At 46.9% G+C, this 26,076-nt stretch overlaps 1 long non-coding RNA gene and 1 other non-coding gene across 2 annotated transcripts; one reads left to right on the top strand and one right to left on the bottom strand.

Moving 5' to 3' along the window:
- LOC119445617 (uncharacterized) lies at positions 1-26,050 on the top strand. The gene is made up of 3 exons (XR_005190645.2): positions 1-224; positions 13,901-13,945; positions 23,423-26,050. It is a non-coding gene; the product is annotated as an uncharacterized LOC119445617 (long non-coding RNA).
- On the bottom strand, positions 18,524-18,646 carry LOC119446984 (U5 spliceosomal RNA). The gene has a single exon (XR_005190885.1). It is a non-coding gene; the product is annotated as a U5 spliceosomal RNA (small nuclear RNA).
- Positions 26,051-26,076: the final 26 nt, after the last annotated feature.

Here is a 26,076-nt window from a genome sequence, read left to right on the forward strand (position 1 = left end):
AGCCGCGGCCTGTCCATAACCGTGCCTCCTCCGATCGGCGACGGCGACCACGACGCCACGGTGCGCGCGCTAGCGTAAGCTCTTGTCGCGCGGCGTCACCAGTAGTTTCCCATCCGCGCTCTTACCGGCGGGCAGCCATGTGCGTCGAGTTTGTCATCTTCGTACGCAACCTGGGAGCCCTGGTCAGAGCCACGGTGGGAGGTCACTCCGTCGACCGGCCGCAGGTACGCCCCTTTGTCGTTACCACGTTTCCCGGCGAGCGCGACCGCTGACGACGCCGGGAAGGAGGCGTACGCGCCCGCTGGTGTGCGTGCGTTTCTGTCCGGCTCTTACGGGCGTGCTTTTCTTTTTTAAACGAGGCGTTCCGACCCGCCTCACGAAACGTTCTGTCGTCGAGCGACCGGAGTGTCACCGCGTAGCGTGTGGTTGCGCGAGTGCAGCGTATATCCTGGAATGAAGTAGCCCGTCCAGCGACACGTACCCTCGCGGATTGCGCAATCGGTGCTCCGTCCTACATAAAATACGTTGACCCCTCCTCCATCTTCCATCGTCGTCGCCGTGACTCCGACGTGCTCTAGCCCCCGTGCCGTATGCTGCGTGACGTCACGCGGACCCGCCACATGGCGCGTATACGACGACGTGCCTGATGATGACCCGGTGTGGAAGAAAGAACGGACCGTTGTTAATGACGCGGGACCTCCGACTCGATCGGGGCGCCTCCGTGCGTGGATCCCCCATATAGCCTTTCTTCCCTTCCACGAACGGGAGAGCCGGCGCCGTCAACTGCGCACACACGCTCGCCGTCGCGGCGCTCTTCTCCTTTGTCTCCGGCGCGGTCACTTAGCAGCAGCGGGAGCCCGGCGCTAGGACCCGTCACGAGGCCACATTTCACGTCTCAATCGGCGCTGTAACGACCTCCGCGCGCGGACGCGCTTTTGCGTCGTTTCTCTCGTACAGCATACGTTCAGTATGATAGACTGTCACGCGCGTCTTCCCGATTCCGGATCCAGCTTCTTTCGGCAATAGCGGACGGGCTGTCAATCTCTCCTTTGTAACGATACTTCGCGGAAGGAGTGGAACAAAGGACGTGCGTGCTAGCAGTATTTGTCCGGTCTTTCTCTTTTTTTTTTTCCTTTTGGCCCTTGCGCTTGCTTTGTTCGAAAGCAGGCTGTGGGAAAAAAGTTGTTACCAGGCGCCCGGTCTGCTAAGCGGACAACTTGGGGATAGATGCTCACAGTGACAGCTGTGCACGTTCGAGTATGATGCGTTGGAGACCGATTGCGTTTGCGACGCGCTTGTGTAGCTCGATCTGTACAGGCGTGGCCGATCGTTGTCGAAAGTTCGAGTTTTGTACTTCTTCCCACCCAGGTTAAGTAACCTTAATTTTGTAGGACCACGATTTAATTCTCTGCAACATTTGCTCTCAAATTATTCGGTTCATATATGAGCAATAAAAAAACAAACACGGAGAGCAAACCAGACAATGATTTTTCAATAAAAATCATGCCACGCACTTCTTAAAGCGCTAATGAAGCGGTGTAACTAGATGTTACACAAGGAGCTCTTCGTTCAGTTTTGTTAAGGGTGTGCGAATACTCGAACTTTCTGATCCCGAATTAAATAGCCTTTGCCATTCGATTGGTATTTCATTCGGCTATTCACTATTCGAAGTTGACGACTATTCTCTTTTTTTTCACTGAGAGATAACATTTTTTCGTGTATGCAGGAAGAAGGGTGTAAGTGGTGAATTTTGCGAATGATTCTGCCGTGATAGAGCCGCAGCTGCTGTGCTGAGGTACCAGTCGCTGTGTTACCAGGTACCAAGCACGGAGTTGCTAACTTCTGCTCTGTAATTTCCAGTCATTCAATAAGGATTACTCAGCTTTAGGCAGCCTACGAACTTCTTTTCTCGGTTACGGCAAAGCAATTTATTATTTGGGCCATCTCAACACGTTGGCACCCCTTTGAAACGATGTGCGATGCTGTGCTATTGCACTTTGCACCTTTCAACATATATGGTGACGGGCTGTTTCTCGGTTTAACTACAACCTAAGTGATAGTGCGCCAGATGGTATCAGCTTTTAGTTGTGTCTTCTCATTTACAAGTTCCAAATTGACTGGGCGCCAAGGTCTGAACGGCATCACATGTATCAAATGATGAAAATGAGCCTCTTTCTTTTACCACACGGGACTACGTACGACCTTTATATTTCACTTTATATAGAAATGGGATATTCGGTGTATTGTTTGATATTCGAAGGCCATTTTCCCCGCATATTCGTATTCGATTTTATCAGAAAATGTAGAAATTCGAACACTCCTAGTTTTAATTGAACAAAAATTTGAGGTCTCGCTATAGCGAGACCTCAAATTCAAGCAATCGCGCAGTCGCATGCTGTCACCTGCCTATTCATTTTGCTGGATTCCTGGCGTCCCAAAAGTAAAAGCTGCACAAGAGTCGTGGCTTGCTGAAAAAGTTTTGAATACTTTTCTTTCGGTTAAGAATTCAATACAATAAAAACATGTGCACGCGCATTTGCGATTCCGTGGAGTTTAATTAATTGTGCACGAAGGCATTTGAGAACTGTGTGCCACCTAGCTTACTAGCATACAATGACATAATAGACAGTAGTGCTTAAGCAACCGGTTTTTACCAGCACATTCCTAAGATGGGCGGAGGGGGGGCTCGTCAAAACATACAGTGAAACGGAGGGGGCCTCTCGGCACAAGTCTTTGTCAGCTTTGAAGACACAACATGTCTCGGGGGGAACGGGTGGGGTAGGCGAGTGCCCCTTCTGGATCCGCTACTGGTTTGTAGTGCTGTGGGAGGCGCTCTCTCTTCGCAAAACTGTATGTTTGTGAATGTAGTAAAGATAAAATAAAACACCCTTACACCCTCGTTCAATTTTCTTAGTCGGTACACCCTTATGGTGGGCGTAAGGGTGCTGTGACATCTAGAACTACCCTATGCTTCGAAAATCGACATGATGATGGGATGTTTCTTGAATCATAACACCCTTCAAGGGTGTTATGATTCGCAGTTGCCACCATCAAGGGTGCAAATTATTTTACTGTGTAGGTATGAGTCGTACTCGAGTTCCTTGCCGGATAATAGTCGTTTTGTTACGCGCTTTATTTACGCCGTCAGTTACGCTGCTAAAGGAACTGTTGCATGTGTCGTCAATAAATTTGAATTGAAAAGGCGAATTTGACTTGGGCACCGTCACTTGTGTACCAAGCAGCATGAAATCGGGTTCTTCTTCCGTGGCTCAGTTTCTTCTTTTCGTTGTACGTGGTCCTGCGCTGCTATATATATATATATATAAGAGCGACGAGTTGGCCAATCTGGTTAAGGTTCATGATTGGTGGGCTGCGCTCAAGCGTGCAATGGGTGAGCAAGTGCGGCCGCAACCCGACTGTGGCTTTATCGCCGCCTTATCGCTTCGGCAGCGCTCGGCCAGTAGTATGCATTTGCGCTGTTAGGCTGTTAGGCGACCAGAGCTGGAGGCCCAAATGCCAGCGCTTACTCATTTCCCCGTGGCCACTTGCTTGTTCATCCATGGCCCGCTTGAGCGCAGCACGATAGCAGTCGCTCAAGCAAGCGACTGCTATTGAATTGGACTGTTAATCATTTTTGAAATATTCGCTTAAGTCAAGTGGGACAACCTGTCTGTCTGTCTGTCTGTCTGTCTGTCTGTCTGTCTGTCTGTCTGTCTGTCGCTTTATATATCTACTATTTGTCTGTTTCTCTCTGTCCGACCGTGTCTGTCTGTACATCTATTTAGATATCTATTATTTGTCTGTCTGTCACGTGGTTTTCTTTTTTTGCGATAGCAATTATATGGACACTCCAAGCGGATTTCTACCGTCGGCGTCGCCGTGAGGTTCTGTATAAAGTCCAAGGGCGATAAGATCGTCGCGCGCCGCATGCTGTATGTGCCAGTGAAAGCGGTGTAGTGTGGCTTCTACTCTGCCAGCAGCTGCGTACTTGTACTTTGCGCGGCAGCGCGCGTTCGCGCGCGCCGTATCTTGAAAGCGATCTGCAGACGGACTCATGCCTTTATGCGCGCTGTGATTTCGTCGCTCAGTTTCCGTTGAAGCGATAGGCCGCACGAAGGTCACTTCGCTCGCAGCTGCGCTTGCTCAAGCCAGCGTTTTGACAGCAAGTGTCTGCGGTCATCGAGTGTGATGTGCTCATGTTTTCTTGTGCGTGCTGACACCAGTACTTGTTAATTCAGTTAGTAAGCGAATGTTTTCATGTTTATACGACCGATAAAACTACTATCCTTACTCCATATAGCCGTCTACTAATTTGCTATCGCAATTGATGCTTCGCCTTTCGGGCGAAACTGCGACTTTATTTTCGTATTTCGCGGGTTTTCCTTGGCACGCGGGAAAAAGTACGTGGGACATATGGGGTAGAAAACAATTTATTAGGTGGTTTCTGAACGCGCTCTACAACTTTGCGTATCGCACTTGTTGTGATACGCAATTAAAAAGCTTCGTAGTTAAATGTAATTAAATAATTAGTGATGACGAAAATAAACAATATAGTCTGACTTACTCTAGACTACTGCCAACACGTATATATACGTTCGTTTCGATTCGCGTCCGAAGTGTCTTTCATTTTTGAATTATTGGCTCAAGTTACCTGGGACAACCTGTCGGTCTGTCTGTCTGTCCGTGTATGTATGTATGTATGTATGTATGTATGTATGTATGTATGTATGTATGTATGTATGTATGTATGTATGTATGTATGTATGTATGTATGTATGTATGTATGTATGTACGCCCCTGCAGACATTGCAGTGCCAGCTGATGCAGCAGTCGCGCCTCATTGTAAAAAGTTTAGCCGTGAGCAGTAAATGAGGGGTCTCTTGCAGCTATGGCTGATGGTGCCCTGTCTCTCGTTATTTGCACAACGCCATGATCCTCGCGCGGGGATCAGGAGTAGCTGACCTTGAAGTTTTCTTTTGTCCGGGCTCTTGGGCCCCGGGGGACGACCCCGTGTTACACGCCACGGCGCTCGGAGCGGGTGCCGGTCGATGAAGCCTTGTCGTTGCCATATATAGAGGTGGCATGGCGCTAACTGCTAAGGAGGCCGTGATGACTTACCTCACGCACGTGGTTTCACCTTTCATATCGTTTTTCAGAATCCGCTCGTACATCCCGAGGCACATACGGCTACATCCATCTCGCTGATTCGGCCCAGCTTCAAAGGTGTGCAGCTCGATAGCGGTAAAACGCGGGCGTGTTTTGGAATTCTGTCCGTCAAAGTGAGGCCACGCCAAAGCTCTACATACGCAAGGCTTAGCTATAATGTGGGCAATTAGTTCTCTGCAGCTCGGTATCTTCAACCGGCTTAAGGACGCGCGTGGAGAATTAAGCGTTTCATCATCCTAATGGTCTTCTTAATCGTCTCGCTTCTACTTTTAGCGCTTGTCCTGTTCTAATCATTAATAATAATAGACCTGTGCACAAAAACTGAGATCTCCATCAGTGCAACACGCAGCGACGAAGATTTTTAACGGCCTGTAAAGGGATCTTTCGAACTCTGCCGCAATGAGGAAAAATTATCTCTTACTTCTCAGTGTCGTCGTTGACGCGGATATCTGTACGACACAATTTTTTTTTAACAGCGGAGCTGTTCTTAGTCGAGCGTGCGCCGACCAATCGGAACACGCGCCGGGAAGGAGGAGGAGAGGCGCCGGGGTATAATAGCAGGTGTTTGCGCCGCGCGCTCTTCGAACGATGGACGCCGCTCGGCGTCCATCGCTGTTAAAAGAAACATGCGCGACAATCGCAGAAACAGAATGACCACAGCTCCGCTGTTTCGACAGATTTCACTTCTTTGCACTGGCTGCATTTTTTTTTCATTAACATTTTAAAAGACCGTATGCTCTCCCACGTGGTCTCAGCTAAAACACAGAGCTAGAACGCAATGTGGTAATCTATGATGCGCAGCTACCTTGAGGGAGCGAGGCAGTGATATTTTTGGGTTACAAGCACACGGCATTGTCCCCTGGTGCTCCCAGCTCTCTGTGTCACGAGGACTAGGGCCAAGTGTGATGCTTGTCGAGGGAAAGAGAGAGACAGCTGTGTTTGTTATGTACTCCGTGGTTATGGCTTCCACTCTTAACTAGAATCATCCGTGGACGGAGAGGCGGGGGAGTTTGGTTTATATGGATAAGAACTTACTCATAAGGGCGGTGATGACACTGACAAGTGCGACGCATGTCTAAATACATTTAAGGGCTTCCGTACCCCTGGTGTCACAGTAGCTCGTACTCATTCTGGAATATTGGCCAAAATATTGGCCAAGAATAGGCACCTACTCAAGTGCACATAGTCACATACTTGGTGCACTTGGTAGTTGTTGCCTGCTAGGCTAGCCAACAGCTACCGGCATCCGCAAAGTGAGGAGAGGCAAATGAAAGCTTCGCTTTAAAAGCGAGGTTCCCGAATGATCGACTCTTCGGGATGTCACCGCATCTGCGACAGTGGTAATTCGGCTGGATTTGCAGCCAGCGAAAAGGGCGCATCGTGAACGTGATCGTGCATGTTGTGGGTATCGCATGAACGGAGTGGTGCCCGGAGGTAACATTGCCTATCTAATGTTTGGCGAGTAAATCACACGTTGCTCCTCCTCACCGAGCTGGCTAAGCGGCTACGGCGTTCACACGATGAGCGCGAGGTCGCCAGTTTCATTTCCGAGTGCAGTGGCCTTACTTTGGTGAGGGTGGAAGGCGAGAACGCTCGCGTTTTGGGTGCGCGTTAAAAGGGACCCCCCCAAAAAGCAACCCTGTATAATTTTTAACATTGGTAAAGCCTAGTTTCGAAACTCTGTCTAGTTATTTCTTGGAATGTAGGGTCGAATAATGGTGAAGAAATGAAGGTTAAAGCTCGCCCCCCCCCCCCCCCTTTTTTTTTTAAGTTCGCACTCAAAGCGAAGCGCCGGTATGCTTGCATGCATTGTGATGTCCTGGATTTCAAAGCATTTTAGTTTGTACGAGCCGTTTTCTTTCTTCCTTCCTTTCTTTCCTTTTTGCGTTTTTCGTGCGCGAGACCTTCTCAGAACTCTTTAGTTTGAGCCTTTGGCCGCTTTCTAATGCGACGAAACGGTTGTTCAACCCTAAACAAGTAACCCGTCTCGAGCAGTCGCCGTCAAATGACGTCACGTGTAGCTAGTGTGAAAACAACAAGGTGGCGATGGCCTACCCGTTTATTGCATTTGCATATTTTATGCCTTGACGATTCGCCGCTCGCAACAAGACTGAGCATAGTGGTATTTGGGAGCTGTAATTTACCAATCCATTTTGACTTTGTATTCCTCTTTATTGGCCCTATCATTACTCCCAGGAAGTCGATATATATATTAATTCGAAGCACTGCCACAACGGCGCCTCTGATAGTCCATGTGTTTCCTTGGAGCGTTAAATCTTTCAGCCAATCAGTCTGTCACACAATGTTCACTCGTTCAATCAACACCCCTCTAAAAAAAAAGACCCAAGTGCCCCGTATACCATAATCCTATATGGCCACGTGGGTTTATGTGCAACACACGGATTTTGATACAAGGTCCCGTATGATCATATAGGGTTATAGATACAGGGCATATCGAGTATACGTGCTTATTCATTAGGGCGCGCGTCACCTATTCTCATCTCCCATTCATTCAACCAGTCACGTTATTATCTTCCTTGTTGCGAACGCCGTTTGTAAAGCGGGCTCGCATCAGAAAGTACGAGCAAAGGCCAGAGCAAGGAAGCCCAGAAACTCGTGTCTATTGTCCGTGCTCTACGAGAGCACGCACAATAGTGAACAAGATCCGGCTTGTCCCGAGCACAGGCTTTACGGCGTAATGTTCAGCGGGTTCCGTTGCTGTACTTGAACTACTCGGTCACGTTCCGAAGAAATGCGCACGCCCACTGTATAACTGCCCGTCCCTCTCCTATAGCCGCTGTTGCTGCTGCTTCCTCTATCGGGACTGCACTGCCTCATCAAATTGAGACGAATGCCTCCCCGCGATGCGCGCCGTCTCAGTTTCAGCGTACAATATCCGCTTGTTCCTCCATTTCTTTCTTTCTTTTTTTTTTTGTCCGTACTTTTCTTGTCTGACAGAGCGGGAAAACTTGTTGTAGACATGGCATCTTGGTTATCTTTTCCGACAGAAGATGCATCATCTTTTTTTTTTTTTCCTTTTTCTGGAAGGGTAGGGTTTCTCGGATGAGCGCGGCCGGTATTCGTGTAGTGACCTCGACCCTCCGCCCCAACTGGTCCCCTTCCTCCAAAGTGGTTCGGTGGACATGTGGCCATCTATATACGCCTACTTCTCCTCGATATTTTTTTTTTCTTTTTGAAGCTGCCAGGCATTGATCTAAGAGAGAAAGTAAAAGAAAAAAAAAAAACAGCGAGAGCTCTCGGTCTGGCAGCGTTTAGTTCGGCAACTATCGAACCACACTCTCGGGAGGCGTCTCACGGCCCTCGTCCTGTGAAACAGGAGCAAGTTTGGGGAACGGCGCCTCCCTCAGTTCTTCTTCCGGAAAGCAATCTGTTGTTAAGGAAATTTAATAAAGCTTTCGTCGTTCAACCGAAGCTGAAAGAGTACAGCGATGTTTTGTTATAGCCGCTGTTATGTCGTGTATTACCTGCGACATTACAGGAAACTTGGCTATTCAAGAGTCGGCTATTCCAGTATCGTAGCTAAAAATAGACAAACAGAAAACACACTAATCGAACAAACAACGCAGGTAAAAAATACAAATAAAACCTTTTACAATCTCATATAGAGTAACGGAAACGCAACCTATATACATACGAGACATTTGACACAAGTTTGCGAATAGCAGGCGTAATGCAGTTACCCCGCATGACTGGTGACAAGCATGTGTGACAAGTCACTACCTATGCTGAAATAGTTCCGTTCGCAAAAAAAAAAGCGCTTAAAAAATCACTCTTTTACACGATTGCATCTCTTAAACGTACCGCTTGAGTATTCACTTTTCGAAGAATTCGCAGCGCACACGTCTGAATGCGCCGTTTAAGGCATTAACGTTGTTCGCATCCCCGTAGAAAACAGCAAAAAACAAAACAATATTTGGTCAGAGCTCATCTACGGTGACTATGCAAGTATGCGAATATCCGATGCGCGTCATTTATGAGCCGTGTAATGCGGCCGCGGGTACCTCTCTCGCGCTTCGGACGGACGGACGGGCGGGCGGGCGGGGGGGGGGGGGGGGGGGGGGGGGGCGGATGGATGGATGGATGGATGGATCCTTTAAATCGGGCGGTGGCATCTAGCGGCGCACCCGCGAAGTCCGCCGCCTCCAAGATGCATGGAGAGCAAGTGCGTACTAACACACACTGAGAATTAACCCTTGCCTGTCCGCGGACATTTGCGGCGCAGTGCGCTAAAGCGTCGAAGTGCTGTGCCTCAGGGACCCGTGTGACGCGGGTTTGATTCTGTCCAGCACTGGATAAATTTTAAGCAGTTTTAGAATACATTACCTTCGGGATCGGCCTACATTTTTAGACTGTGCTTATGTTAAGGATCGACCCGTGAAAGCGATTAGATGGGTTATATAGCCGCAAGGAAACTTGATCTGACATGCCAAGAATGCTATTCGCATTAAACAATAAAAAAAGTTAAGGAAATCCGCAAGGGAGGACTCGATGGCGGCCATCCAGCCTCTCCATGCTATGAAAAAAAAAATCTCTGCATTTCTATGCATAGACAAGCTCACGGGTCTCGTATAGTCACACTTGTGGAGTGCGTATGTCACGGAATTAAGTCGAGGGTATCACGGGATCACGTTGGGCCAGGACGGAATATTACTAAGATGAAGACAAAGACCGACCACAAAATATTTAGGAAGGTTTATTTATTTATTTATTTATTTATTTATTTATTTATTTATTTATTTATTTATTTATCCTCCCGCGTACACTCAGTGCTCACTCTCTTTTGCTCCTCGCATTCCGCCATTTCCATTTTCCCCCGTCATCATCATCATAATCATCAGCCTATAATTTATGCCTGCTGTACGACGAAGGCCTCTAGCTGCGATCTCCAATTACCCCTGTCTTGCGCTAGCTCATTCCAACTTGGGTCTGCAAATTTCCTAACTTCAACACCCCACCTAGTTTTCTGCCGTCCTCGACTGCGCTTCCCTTCTCTTGGTATTCATTCTGTAACTCAAATGGTCCACCCGTTATCCATCCTACGCATTACATGGCCTACCCAGCTCCATGTTTTTCTGTTAATCTCAATTAGAATATGGGCTATCCCCGTTTGCTCTCTGATACACACCGCTCTCTTCCCGTCTCTCAACGTTAGGCCTAACATTTTTCGTTCCATCGCTCTGTGTGCGATCCTTAACTTGTTCTCGAGATCATTTGTTAACCTCCAAGTTTCTGCCCCATATGTTAGCACCGGCAGAATGCAATGATTGTACACTTTTCCTTTCAACGACAGTGACAAGCTCCCTGTCAGAGAGAGAGAGAGAGAGAAACGTGGTGGGAAAGGCAGGGAGGTTAACCCGAAAGGATTCTGGTTTCCTACCCTGCACTGGGGGAAGGGGAAATGAAAGGCGGAAAGAAAGGATTTGGCAATGCCTGCCGTATGCACTCCAACTCAATTTTATTCTTCTGTAAATTTCTTTCTCGTAATCAGGGTCCCCTGTGAGTAATTGACCTAGATAAACGTACTCCATTACAGACTCTAGAGGCTGACTGGCGATCCTGAATTCTTGTTTCTTTTCCAGGCTATTGAACATTATCTTTGTCGTCTGCATATTAATAATCAACCCCCCTCTTACACTTTCTCGTTTAAGGTCCTCAATCATTCCTTGTAATTCGTCTCCATTGTTGCTGAATAGGACAATGGCATCTGCAAACCGAAGGTTGCCGAGACATTCGCCTTTGATCCTCACTCCTTAGCCTTCTCCTGTTCAGGGTAGCAAACCGGACGCTCGTCTGGTTGACCTCCCTGCCTTTCCTCTCGTCACCCCCAACCCTCTTTCTCTCACTGCGGCATGCATTGCTAGTCCTGACCACACCATAAGTTCGCACACCGCACATTGCACGGCTTCTATCGCCTTCCTCCTTTTGGTGTTCTTCCTTTCTTTTCCTTCCTTTCCATTCCTCTTGTTTTTCTTTAACCTTTCCTGATTTTTATGTCTTTCATTCTTTTTTTACATCTGACTCGTCTCGCGAGGTAGACCGACCCTCTAGACCCATGCGGGTGCACAAGTGAGGGGAGACCTCTCTACGTTTCGGTTTCAACTTTCGCTCTCTATAAGCACCGAGGCCTCTCAGGCATGCTAGCTCGCTCACTTGCTTGCTTCTTCTTCTTTCTCTATTTCGTTGTTTCTTTCGATGCTCTCCAAGTAGAGCGTATAACCAAAGCTAACTAAAAGCTACGATAACGCCTCCGCACGGAAATTCAGGCGAAACATTGAGCGGGAGAGAAGCAGGGTGGGTGTTCAGGTTCACCTTTTGAGTGCAAGCATATACTGTATACAAGTGCACAACAAGAGTAAGACCGCACACAGCGTACTGCATAATAGAGGGCGGTTTGTGGTCGCGTCAGCGCTACCTTGGTTTCACGGCGTCGGCCTAAGTGCAGTTAGGCCATATCGCGGTGTTCCATGCACTTCCCTTTTTTTTTTTTTTTGGCTACCTAAGGTACTAGAATGTTCTACAAAACATCAAACGGCCGTGCAGAGGAAGTTGGCTTTCTTGCGCATGTGATCAGTTTTCAGCTAAACGAATTGCCCATAACATAGAGGTGCCTCGAACGCTGATAACAATGCTTGTGGCCTGTATCAAGGCGACCACTGCAAACGGCGTTGCTTTAAATTTGTTGTTTGAAAACTATTTGAAAAGCGTGGAACGCTTGGACTGTAGGGTAGACTAAATAATATTGTATGGACTTAGTTACTTAGTTCAAGTGAACCAGTCGAACGACCGGTTTATTTTTCTGTCGTGTGCGTGTGCGAGCGTGCGTGTGCGAGCTCTGCCCTTTCTGTGGGTCCTGCTTCCCTTCTCCGCTTTCCATTTCTTATATCCGCTTACCCCTCCCCAAGTACGGGGTAGCAAACCGTATGTCTCATCTCATTTCTATCTCTCTCTCTCCCTTGCTATCTACTTAGCCTCTTCACTATCTACCCCAAAAAATGTAGGCAAGCAAATGAGTAACTGTTTTAAACTTTATTTCACACTATTTTAGGAGCTCACAGAAAAAAAAATTTGGTGACAAAAAACACGTTTTGAAGCAAAAAAGTCACAGTTTCACCCGTAAGGCGTAGCATTCATTGACGTAGCAAATTGTTAGACTGCTATACCAAGTAACGTTAGTAATTTTATCGGCCGTATAAAGGACACTAAGCATTCGCTTGCTAGCTAAATTGAAAAGCATGGTGTCACGCGCGCACAGGCAAAAACAAACACATCTCACTCGATGACCGCGGACCCTCGCTGTCAGAACACTGGAGCACGGCCGCTGGATAAAGAAAAAAAGCTTTTGTTTTTTACCCAGCCGCCGTGACTGGAGTAATGAAGAGCGGCAAAAGCGGCGAGCCAATTCTCCTTCATGCTGCCTCTCGCTTCAAGGCGAACTAGGCGCGCGAGAACGCATCGCAAATGAAGCCATTAGACATCTCGGGTCGCCTAATTTTTGCACCCACCGCTGATTATTTCCAAGATAGAGCTCGGGCGATGTACCCACAGCACAGGGCGCGCGAGGCGAGATAGGATCATATCGCACTTAGAATATATGCAGAACCTCACGGCGATGCCGACACCGACGGCGAGAATTCGCCGGCGCTGTCTGTGTTTTTGATATTACAATAAAATGTGTTGGAGGTAAATAGAGAAAGAGAGATGAAGGAGAGGAAAGGCAGGGAGGTCAACCAGAAGAGCGTCCGGTTTGCTACCCTACACTATAGGGGTAAGGAAAAGGGGGAATAGAAAGAGGAAAAGAAGAAACAGGCTATAGTATAAGGTAACGTGTGCATGAAGTGTAAGATTGCGTATATAAGTGTGCAACGCGTGCACATGCTCTAAATAAACTTGTCATAAATATGTACATTACATTGACCAAAAGAACCGTGTGTATCAGTGCATAGTGGTTAATTGAACGTTTCAAAAATGGTTCGCCCCACCGTATCCGCTCGATCTTTCTTTTTCAACTATGAAAGAAAATTCAGCCATCACTGCTGCTTTGTTCTCACTCATATAGTATGTTCCAACAAATTTGCAATATTTCGCCTTGATGAAGCATTTAACATTCATTGTTTGCGTGTTTTCTATATAGGAGCCAAGAGCAGCCCACATCTGCGCAGTAGCTCGCATCACGGATGGCGATTCGCGGATAGCTTAGAGGCTGCGGCGTTGTGCCGCCGAGCTCGAGGTCGCATGTTCGACCCCGGCTTCGGCGGCCACATTTCGATGGCGGCGAAATGCAAGAACGATCGTGCGCTTAAATTTAGGTGCACGTTAAAAGAACCCCATGGTGGACAACCTTAATCCGCAGCCCTTCATTGCGGCATGCCTCATAATTATACCGTGGTTTTAGCGCTTGAAACCCCATAACTTAATTTAATTTATCTGATGGTGACACGCGCATGCAACAATTTTCTTTCCGGTACGGAGGCACACAAGCGAAGCTGCGAACCGGTTTACTGAACGACGCCGACCGAAAAATAGAAAATTTCATGTTGCAAATTTTGAGTGAAAATTTTGAGTCGTTTCTATACATTGTTTCTATCTCGCTTTTTTCAAGGGTGTTAAAATGAAAATGCAACTCGTTGCTCGCTGTACCTGTGTTTAATACATGGTATGAATATTCCGATACCTTAAGATTATTTCATTGGCCCTTTTCTCTTGTTCCTTGCAGCCAATGGACACACCCGAATTCGGCGGTCGCGTGGTCGAGCGATCGGTAAGTGCAGTGCGTTGTGCCGTTCTTTGCCGTTTCACGCTTTCCGCGTTTCTGGCTATCACGTGTTTAGCGGAGAACATGTGTACATATACAGGGTGTCCCAACTATCATGAAGAAAAGCAATTCCGTTACTCGAAGGAAACCTAGTGCATATTGTTTCCAGTTCAGTGCAGTAGCCGCCAGTAATTTTTTCGTTACTGCGATTTAGTTAGGTAATTGTAACTAGTTATCTACCTCGAAAGGTACTGTCCTAATTATCAAAGTGTCAATGAGAAAATTGTAGAGCAACTTGAGGAACTCCCGATATACAGCTTTCTGTTGGTCAATACGTGCTATATAAGAGTGTGTTTCCGAGCGTGAGAAAAGCCCGCGAATACACGCAAAATAGCCGCGTGACTGGTCTCTCGAGGCACTTTGCGTGTATTGGCGGGCTTCTTTAACGCTCGGAAAAACACTTTTGTATAGCACGTATTGAGCAACAGAAACCTGTATATCGGGAGTTCCTCAAGATGCTCTGCAATTTTCTCATTGACACTTTGATAATTAGGACAGTCCTTCCCGAGTTAGATAATTAATTACAATTACCTAATTAACCCTTTCAGATGCCACTAATCCTGTTGATTGAAAACTTACTTTCGACACATTTCTTGCATCTTCAGAATCATAGAAAGTTTACAGCTGCAGAAAAGATTAAGAATTTTCAATTCTTTAATGAGTTTTGTCAAGTTTACGGAATGTGGACTCCACGCGAAAACTCGCTACAGGAACATCAAATACGAAAAGATCAACTATTTCGTGTTTTGAAAAGCTTGAAAAACACTTATCCAGCCGCTTGAAAATTATGTCTGCTGCATGACATTGTGAGAAAGAATTAGAGAAGTGAACCCGCTACATACAACGACATACTCACATAAAGGAAGAACACCGAACCGTCTACTTTCCCACTCATTTTACTAAAATATTTCACACATTTTATACAAAATTGCAGCACAATTCCAACCATAAGTGTTTCGAGATATATGCGACACATTTTAAATAGCATTACTTTCATCAGTGCTTTTGCTGTTGATGTACTATCTTCGTGTGCACAATTGTGTACAGAGCGTGTGAAAGGGTTAAATCGCAGTAACTAAAAAACGACTGGCGGCTACTACACTGTACTGGAAGCAATATGCACTATGTTTCCTTCGAGTAACGCAATTGCTCTTTTTTTTTTCTTTTTAATCTGGGTGCATGACAGTTGGGACACCCTTGTATGTCGCGGGCACGCTGATCACGCAAGGGGAAAGCTGCTCGAGATAAGTGTATAGCTATATGTACCACTAATATTCGTCGGCTTGGTGAGTGCATTAAAAAAAAAGGCTCTAAATGCGACTGTCTTTGCCTCACGTTCCGACGAGGAAAACGCGGAAAATTCTCCAACGACCAACGCTTTGTGTGCACATCGCGACAATACGTGCGCGCAGTGGCTGCTGGATTGGGCGAAGAGCTGTGCATCGAATAATACACACAGAGATTCAAACATTGCCTACCATGTTCGCCCGAATCTCATACGTCACGTGATGGTCCCATTTTAGGATTTTCGGGAGGGGGAAAAGGGGAAAACGCTGTCACGGAGATGTGGGTTGCGAAGGACATATATCAGAGGGACGTCGTCGTACTCCCTCCTATAGTTTCTCTCCTGTCTCCGCGGTTCCCGGGATTTCACTTTGAGCGCCCACTGATTTGCTGCGGCAGCAACAGCGGGCGTGATGAAAGCCACGTCCCACTCGCCGTCGGCGTTGTATCTTCGCATCTCATTACACGACCGTGTTGACAGTATCGCTGTCGTTACGATGGGACGCAGTTGCTCCACGCAATAGGGAAAATATTCCCGTGGGTCATATAGATGGAGGACGCTGCCAGAGTTTTCTCATTTCCGGGATGACTGATGCCTTTGTTGTTACTGTTGTTTTTCGGCGGCTACTACAGAGAACGACACCGCTGGTCCGATTCGCAGCTGCTGCGACGCATTCAATCGATAACTCTATGTGACGCCGCATAAGAAGAAATGTATGCATGAAAAACTATTTGTTGGAAAGAATGGTGGCGTAGGGCCTGCGTGGGGTTGGCTTCGTTTTCTTTTTACTTTTTTCTTTGAGCGGTGAGGGGGGGGGGGGGGGGTGATGTGATTCAAAGGAGGGAATCGCAATCGCCTCCCTGGCAAAAAACTACAGAACAGTCAGGTGTTCCTTGGCAGTACTATAAATCCAGGAATGCAGTGTTCCGTGATCTCCCTCGTATTGGTTTCTTACTGTGTCTAGAACTGTGCATTAAAAGAAAAGCAGGCAGATCCCAGACCCTGTGGGAATCGATGTTATGTGAAGCAGTGTGAGGGGAGCCTACCATGTTAACGAAACGACCAGGAGAGCACCAAAACGTAGGCGGCTGTTTCACGACCAACATGACATGCATGTCATGAGTTTCTCGGGAGCACCTTTAGCTAGGCCTAGGAGACCTTAAGGCGAAATCCTTAGTCGTGCTCATGACCATCAACCTTTAGCATTTTCCATCACTTAGTAGCCACGTCCGAACCCATTTCAGTGGTTTTTGAGCGTTAATTTTTTTTTTTTTTGCTGAGTCGTTGGCGTTGTTGCTGAGTCATGCTCATGACTATGGCTTCTACAACAATTATTTAGTGTTTCCTTGCCTTAGTACTCACGTACGAATCCATTTTAGTTGTTTTTGGGCGTTAATATTTTGCTGAGTCATTGTCATTTTTGTTGAGTCATGGTCGCGACTATGGCTCCTACCACCATCCGTTAGTGTTTCCTTCACTTATTACGGACGTCCGAACCCATTTCAGTTGTTTTTGAGTGTTAATGTTTTTTCGCTGGGTCATTGTCATTTTAGGCGGCTGTTTCATGAACTACATGACACGCATGTCACCTATAATTTATGTTCGTCATACACTCTTGTCATAATATGCCAATTTTGATACATACCAAGTTAACGAAACCCTCATGAGAGCACCAAGACGTAGGCGACTAGATGACGAAAAGCGAGAAGAGCGGGAAAATGGAAATAATTGTCATTAAGAGGAACCCTTGCATCGGGAGCTCCTATTCAAATACATTGGCGCTAGAAGAATCGTTTTGTAACAGCACCTACTGCATCTAATTCGAGGAGATTTGTTACATTAAAAAAAAAAAACAAGAAAGAAGTAAACTCTAGGGACTGCAGAAAGCATCTTTTCTTTTCTTTTTTTTTTTTTTTTTTTTTTCTTAACGATGAATGCGGGAAATTGCAATGTAGCTCAAGTACCAAGCTTTCAACTATGTAATTCAGTAATAAATAGCGATATCGCAATTCCGTAAGCAGTGCCTATTAAGGTGGTAGGCCAGCTTGAAAAGTCAATTTTCTTAATTTTTTTTGCTTTTTACATTTAATGTATGCCCAAGCATTCAGTAACATGTTGCAAGAAATTATCTTCCTATCACGATTAGTTTGGGAGTTACAGTGAGCTTCCTTACCCATACCCTCGTATTGTAAAACAGAAAATCATTACTATTTCTTTTATATAAGTATTATTCAAAATACCTTTTTCATTTTATGTTGTCGCCGAGCAGTCACACGAACAAACGGAGACTCCAGTGCATCTCATCGGGGCTCCAGCTATGGAGCTGGTGTGTTGTGGGCCACTGTGTTGTTCAATTGTGACATCTTTCTTTCTTTTTCTGAAGATTTTGCTCCACCTCATGTTATGCAAACCTTGATAACTTTTTTGTTGAATTATTATTTTGGTATGAAATTTCGCACACTCATTCCTCACATACAGATGTGTGCAATGAACTATAACAAAGATAATTTAAGCCGTATTTCTGCATTTACAACACATTTTGCAAATAAATTTGGTCCAAATAAATTTGCAGTTTTCCTCACTTTGCTTAGTTTTTCGAACATTACTTTCCGAATATTTATGACATTGCATTTATCCTAGTTCATTGTGCAGGTGCCAAACTTAGCTACATAAACGTCAGAGCTTTACTCACTTGAGTAATTCATTAGTTACTTATCACTGCTGACGCAACCAGCATGTTTAGCACATTTTATGACAAAAATCACCTGCCAAAAAATAAAATGAACCAATTTCAGCAGTTTAAAAGTTGATTAAATTAAATAAGACATGCTTATTCAGGAAAAATGTTATTTAAACCCTGGCATACGATTTAAAGTAAGTTTTTTTTTGGCCTACACCCTTAAGATATCTGAAGTGGACAGAAAATGCATTAAGGAATACTGCACTTTATTATGTGTCGTGTTTCTGTGCGCCATGCGTCGCATCGCGACATCGATGTCATACCAAAGAAGCACTTTGAAACGCGTGGCCACGTGAGTACATCACGTTAGTTTTTCATATTCCTTCTTCGTTTCAGGTAGCGCTCTGAACGTTGTGTTAGACTTGAGCGGAAGAATTCTACAATTTAGGCGTGACTTGAAAATTTGATATGTGTCATAGATCTATACCTCACTCCAACGTGCGATGTAGCACGGGAGATCTGGATCTGATTTTGGTGTCGCATAGTAGGACCCACCCAAACAGCCTACGTAGGGCCTTGCATAAATTGGCCTATAGGCTCATTGGAGTGTCCCTCCCCACGGTAGCCTTTAGTAAAAGGCGAAAGGTTAATGCGTGTGCTTGCTGAGGAGAGACCTGAGCGATGATCAGCTGTGCGCTGGTCCGAGCGAGGCCGCTCTCGAGCGGACACTCGCACTTTAACAAGTTTTCAGCCGTAGTTTTGACGTGAATAATTAATGTGGTACATTTTATTGCCTATAATTATTCAGATCAGCCGACAGAAGTAACTTTTGTCTACAAGGCCTTTATTTGAGCTTTATTAAATTGTTAGGTTTTAGAGCGTAGTATTAGTAAGAGGCAACACAGAGTCAGCGCCCCGTGGCGGCCAGAAAGTGATGACGCGGCATTTATAGGCGGACAGTATTCACATTGCAATGTCTCTTCCAACATACTTGCATGCAGTAATGCACAGAAACATGAGCCATTCCACTTTGTGAACGTGGATGACCAGCGAAGCTGTTTAGCACGTAGGCGTGTTGCTCCTCGGGAGTCTGGACTATACGCCGCCTCCCCCTTACGACGACAAAAGAGAAGTGAAAAGCAGAATGGAGAACACCAACTTGTCTTTCTGGCTTTTAAAGCGAAGCTTTATATGGCTAGGCGAAATCGCCTGTCCACTGAAAACTACTGAAAAAAAAAATCCCGACACAACTTCTTCCCTCAAACAGAAACTTAACACACTATAAACAACAAAGTGAGCGCTATATACACTATAACAACGGATCAACACTGTATACAATATGTACAGCCCTGTAGTGGAGGCCTGCGGGGATTCGCGTATACAGGGGCGTCGCGTACATCCTTCAATAGTACGCTGCCTCAGGGGCCGGGCTTCGAAACCGTCCCACTGCAGCACAGTCGAGCAACGCCCTAAGCCAATGTGCTACCCCGAAGGGTGCAGGCGAAGAGTTAAGAATACCTTATATGCATTCTGCAGGAAGATTAGATTAGATAATGGGGTTTTACGTGCCAAACCCACCATCTGGTTATGAGGTACGCCGTAGCGGGGGACTCCGGAATATCATGGACCACATGGGGTTCTTTAACGTGCACCTAAGTCTAAGTGCACGAGTGTCTGTAGAAAGAATGGCCCAAACGGGAACTGTACTGCAATATGACGCTCGGAATCTTAACTGTTCCGCACGAGAGGTAAAGAAAAAAAAAATCCCGACCCAATATCTCCCTGAAACAGAAACTAATTAACAACACACTATAAAAGTCAGCGCTTGTACACTATCTACAACATAGCGAACATAGCATAGCATAGTTTGGGGTATCGAAAAGGCCATTTGACACACATTCGAAATTTTGAATTTTACACATTCCCATATAATAGAGATAGAAGGTGCGACAAGTGATAATTTTCAGGGACGTTTGTGAATGCGGAATTGCTGAAGGTTACCTAGCTTGTTTACGATGCTCTGTGACGCAGATATGCATCATCGCGTTGGGAAACCGGTCGCAAGGCCGTATAAACTCGCTTGCGTTGAGGGTAGCGGACGTGGCGGCGTCGGCGTTCCGCGCGTCTAATAATAGCCTCGAACGTATAGTCACGGCGGTCGCTCTCCAACAAACCCCCTAAAACTTTGTTTTTTTCCTCGTCGGCTCGCGTAAAGAGAAAGCCGGCAGTGCTGTCTACGTTCTGCTTTGATTGAAATCTGCGTCCATTGCACCGGTCGTCATGCACGTGAATTCACTTCATTAGAAAAAAAAAAACAGGTTCAGATTAATCGCAGTGTTGAAATCTAGACGACGCGAAGCTTGTTTGAGTTAGCGGGCTAGCAGCAGCAACTGATAACACGAGCACAGCCTCGTCGCATGTAGGTGTTAAAGGGCCCCTCACCAGGCCACATAGCACATTTTGGCTATACGGTTGATGTTACGTGCTCCCTAGGGAGCGTTGTACCGCAAGCATTGTTCAAATTAGTTCATTAATAGCCGAGATAGAAATATTTCAGTGCCGCGAACCCATGATCTCAGGAGGCGAGCGCCACCGCCAACAGGGACACTTCTCTCCCCTTGCCCCGTCTGGCCTCCGCAAGGGAGACTCCTTCCCTGCGTTCTCCCATATCGGAACTGGAGCATACGTCACGGGCCGCCGACTTATTTCTTTTTCACGCGTTTCTGCTCGCGCGCGATCTGTTGCGCTCGTCTCGTTTCTGCACGAGAACACCCGACTATAGCGGTATAAGTCAGTGTTACACGAACATTGAGGCATGCGCAAGCGGATAACAGAGCATGATCGCGCACTGGAACGCGGTAGGAAATGGCACAGTTTCGTCCTCCGCGCGCGCGACTGCACGACATGGGAACAAGCTGACAAAACGGAAGTACTTCTCTCTTCCTATACGGTGCGAAGTAAAACAAGAACACACAGACATTCTGTTTATAGGCTTTATTATTTCTCTAAACTTTAATTCGTCTACTGAAGCAACAGATCAAACAAATAACTGCTGCTGCCTCGAATAATTCTCCAAGTCACCTGTCACTACCAGTGACGTCACAGCACTTGTGACGATATACGTTGACTCTCCGGCTGCATGGGGGCGCGGTGCCCGCGAGAAGAGCGCACGTCGTTTGGTTTGAACGCGGTGCGTAGCGATGTAATACTTTGCAGGCACCATGGTAAGCGCGTATCGTATACGTGCACTGCGCTTGCGAGTTCAAAATGGCCAGACCTGTTGAGGGGCCATTTAAAGCTCGATGACGAAGGTGATCTGTGATGCCAGTTGAAGGAAGGATGGTGACGAGAGGTGTATGGGGGCAAATGGGAATGCTACGCATGTGAAAGAACATTTCAGATTTCTATGCCCCTTGAGCCGCAGCTGCACATGCCCATTCATGGGGCTAGGCCAGGAATGGGCACATCCACCCGTACCCAGTGGGACACACCTAGTCTAGCGCCAATGTTGCTGTCTGTTCGGGCACATACGCAGTTATTGCACATATACCTAGCGACCCAAGTTTTCTAGTCGGCGGGAAACGTACACGAGGGTGCGCGCAAACGAGCCGTGAATACAATGCTGAGTGTTTTGTATGTGTTCTTGGCCTGTTGGTATTGTGTCGTCGCTGTGACTCAAAATGTTCGTGTCGTCTTTGGTTGGAATAAACTTGTTCTAAACTTACGATATTCCTTGGATACAATACTGTAATTCGCAACCTTTCAGAAAGGGACAATTAAACAGGAATATTAAGTTAGACTGCATTTTTTTTAAATCACGCATCTGCAATAATGGAAACGCCATGTTGCGCCATGGGAGAAGGCTTGAGAAGCAAGAAATGTTGCACAAAAAAAAATTACGGGAGAACTCATCTCACGATGCTTGTCGACGGTAATGCGAATACCAATCGAGAAATGTAGACACGCCATATTCCTGAAGTCACGTTTATTTAACACGTTCAGCAGTAATTCTGAAACTTTCTTCGCATCAGTTATATGCCTCATACTCCAATATCGTACCACTTCGATATGGCACTCGTTCGGGAAGGTCGCCCATGAACGGGGAAGTACGACGACGACTGTATGACGCGGACGCGCGGTGACGATGAAGTGACGCAGAAGGTGTGGCATTGATTGAACGACGAAGGCGTATAACGACGACGGCACGACGACAGTTATATGTTGAACAGTCGAAATATGACGCTGGTATAACGACGACAAAGTGACGTCGACGACATGAGAAAAAATGATATGATGATGATGCCCTGGCGGTGATGGCAACCATCCTGGATGAAGATGGCAACCGGACGATGCAGTGACGACGTTGAAGTGACGACCGACGGCACGACAGCGGCATGAGGACGATTGGATGACGACGAGTGTATGTAAATGAAACTCGCGAGCCCCTCGGTTAATCTGTTTCTTTGCACACGTTGTACATGCAGTTCGTATAGCTTATATGCTTGCGTCAGCAGCTATGAGAGCAGCAATCCCGCCATCGTATGCGTTCTCGATTGTCGGTAATCCGTAGCGCTTATAGCGCGGAAAGAGCCGCGGACAACGCGAAACATTGCATTTGTTTATCTTTCTGGCTCTGGATTTTGCACGGTCCGATTCTGTATGTATTTCATTCATACGCCGATAAACCTTATGTATGTATTGCTTTCATACGCCAATAGACCCCTTGGATCCCTGTGGTCTTTTGTCTTTTCCGCGGTAAAGGCAGTAGCTACGCGGTTCCCCGCGTTCTCCGTGTAGTTGCTTGCTTAATAACGGTAAATGTATGGAAATTAAGATAAGCTACATTAAAGCCGGCGATCCAAAACAACGCAAGCGCCACGCGAAATCCGTTTTTACCGCTTACTCGTCGTCAATGGGCTACGCAAGACGCCGTTGTAGGGGTCATCGGATTGATTTTTTTTTTTTTTTGCCCTACCCACAAAGCTCCGCATACGAGTGAATGTTTCCGCTATAGTTGGCTGTGGTCGTGGCACTGTTTACAAAGCTAGACACGAGGAGGTGATACAAACGCGTGCGCTTTTCGTATCGTATCTTGTTGTCTTGCTTTTTGCGCGATACCACGATCTCTGTATACGCAGGCATTTCCTGAATTCAGCCCCTATAACAAAGCAGCCGACTTAGCAGGAATTGCGGAATGGTGCTCAGCGTCACAAACACTTAGCGCAGAGCGCTGACCTTTAACCCCCAGTCGAGGTTGAACAGACCGGACCACGATGGTGATGGCGCCACCTTCCGTGCCAGTGGTGGTAGCCTGCTCAGCGGGTGAACACGAAAGCCAGCAATCAAACGCGCTGGAATGTCATTGGAGGACCACACTGCGTGCAATCTACATGCACACCCGACTGTAATTGCGCGTGCCGGACCGTGACCGCTATGTTTCCGTCTCTCCGCTTTGCAGAGTCGTGAGGTGGCCACCAAGGTGAAGGAGTCCTAGGCTGTGACGTAGCCGTGGCCGGTGCAGCGGCGGGCACCCTCCTCGGTCGTGACCGCTAACACCACTACTACACCACCACCTTCCGCTGGTTCCCGGTGCGAGGCCTCCGCGGGGCACGTGACTTCGCTGTCCTTTGGGGCAGAAACCGACACCTTCGGCGCCGGGCTGCCCACCACACCGTGGACGTGATCGTCGGTTGTAAAACATGATGGTTGTTACATTGATGGTTGTAAAAGCATGATAAACGTAGCCCCCACGTGGTCTCACGTATACACGTACATACACGCCCCAACACCTTCGTCACACGGCAGAGCTTGAGCTTTCATACTTTAAATCGAAGATCCGTTAGAACGAGACAGGTATATACCAGAACGTTTCGTAATGCGGTACAGTAACTCCATATGTTTGCGGTGTCATCCTCGAGGAAATGATGCGGAATTCGTGCTGGCGCACCCTGTGTCCAAGTCGCGAAGAATAGCGCTGGGAATATACGAAATTATTCGGCTGCATGCGGAAACGTTACAATGTGAAAGAGAGAGAGGAGGTAGCAGCACATAGCCTGGTAGTGCAGGGTCAAAGACAGAACATGGACGTTACGGAATCTCCTCCTGAGATCGGGCAATAGAAAATTTGTGCAGCAATTGCAACAAACGAAAATCTTGGTGCAACAGTTTTGAAAGCAGCTTTTGAGACCACATACAAATACATTAATTAGTCAGCTGGTACTATTTACAATGTAAAAACCCGTGCCGCTAACCTGTGAGCATAGTATAAATCCCATTGTTCCACGCCTTCCCCCTGAGCTCCCAATCCGGTAGGAATCGCCGCGATTGCTTTTTACTGTGCCCGTTCAGTACGTTGGTGCGTGTACGCATATTTTGGCTTGTATACTTACTGATTGTTTAAAAGGATACTGAAGATGAATAGAATGTTATGACGTATTTGTGAATCACGCTTCACGCTACAGGCAGAACGACCACATTTATTACGAGCGGAGGCTCGGTAACCCGGACAAGGGACGCTAAACCAAACAACTGGTGGCGACGCCACCGGGAATTTCCCGCAACTACTCACCTCTGTCGTGGCTTCCGCGATCGGCTCCGGCAGCGCGCTGCCGGAGCTGATCGCGGAGGCCACGCCTTGGCTTCGCGGATTTCCACAACGTCTGTACTCGGGTCCAGTCATAAATAAGGACCACCGTTGCATTGCATAAGAACCGACTACTCTGCCCAGCAGTTTTCGAGAACTTTACCGGCGGCAAAACGGCCCAAATACCAAAGGATATTTTCGAAATCCGCGGCATCACAGTTGCGCGCCGGCGTTGAGGTTCAGGCACGAAATACAAATGTGAAATCTGGCCTTTATTAAGGCGAAAGCCTTATATGTCTCATCGTTCAGTCGACCTTCAACGTCCTTTAGCGATAGCCGTGTCGTCGACGCGAAATCGTACACGATGACGACGCATCGTGTCTTACCTATATATGCAAACGCCCGCGCAACAATTTTGATGGTGCTTGGGTCACCGTCGTTATCGTGTTAATTAAGATAGAGTTGATTCAGGCACTCGAACCCGTGACCTTCGGTGGGAGTCGTACCCTCGAGCTTTTGTGGTAGTCGAATCCACCACCTTTGGCTTTCAGACGAAGTTAATTAAGGCACAGTGTATTGGTTGCCTTTCTCGTCTTTTGTGTTTCATATCGACATATCTGTCGTTTCGAGGGATTTGAGGCATCCGACGATTTGATCGCTCTGGCAAAAGTTGCAATTTTTCCGGTGCAATATTTGTTTGGTGCTTCAAGTGTATTAAATGTGAAGTGTATGCGTACGCTGTATCTTTTCTCTCGCCCACGCTATTTTTGCGGCCGCATAAGTATGTCCCTTCTCCCGACGTACAAGTGGTACAATGTTGTGCACCTAATGAGTTAGTATCTGCACTGGCTGTTGCTCAAGTTCAATGTTCCATTACCTGCACGCGTAGGTACCTTTCACACGGTGGAGTAGATAACCCATGCGGGGCATTCCAATAAACCAAACTGGAGAAAACGGTACGAACGACACTGTAGCGTTGGTGCCATGGCATAGTTCCTGATTTGCTTAGCTTAAATACGATAGCAGAACTACCTCTACTATACCAAAAATCTCATTCAGTCGTCGCCCACTGCCGTGTGGCGCGGAGTTCGTCGAACCTATACACTACACAGAAAGACAAATAGTGAAAGAAAAAAAAAAGAGCATCGTCATCCACCTCCTGTCTTGTCGGCGTCACATATCCGTCATGTATGCCCCAATCTATGCCCGCGGACTGCGTAGTGCGCCTGCCCCGCTCACTGTGTAGTCTTGTGTACTTTTGTGCCACCCGACATCCTGTCTCGGTCATTCGTTGGTGATCATCCTCACACCCTCGTGCATTCCCTTCTCCCTTCGCGCTCAAGTTTTAATGGATCCTTTGTCAACGAGTGACGAGCCGCCGCTCCGATGCATCCAAAGTAAAATGTGCACCCACTACATAAACACGTTGTTTACAACTCCGACTACTGTGCACCAGTTGTTGTTCGTCGTGCATAGAGGAAAGAATAAAGGCCGTCTCCTGGTTGTCAAATGGTTGTCATTTATTAGTT

This window comes from Dermacentor silvarum, chromosome 3, assembly GCF_013339745.2.
Source record: "Dermacentor silvarum isolate Dsil-2018 chromosome 3, BIME_Dsil_1.4, whole genome shotgun sequence".
In the NCBI taxonomy this organism is placed as follows: Eukaryota; Metazoa; Arthropoda; class Arachnida; order Ixodida; family Ixodidae; genus Dermacentor; species Dermacentor silvarum.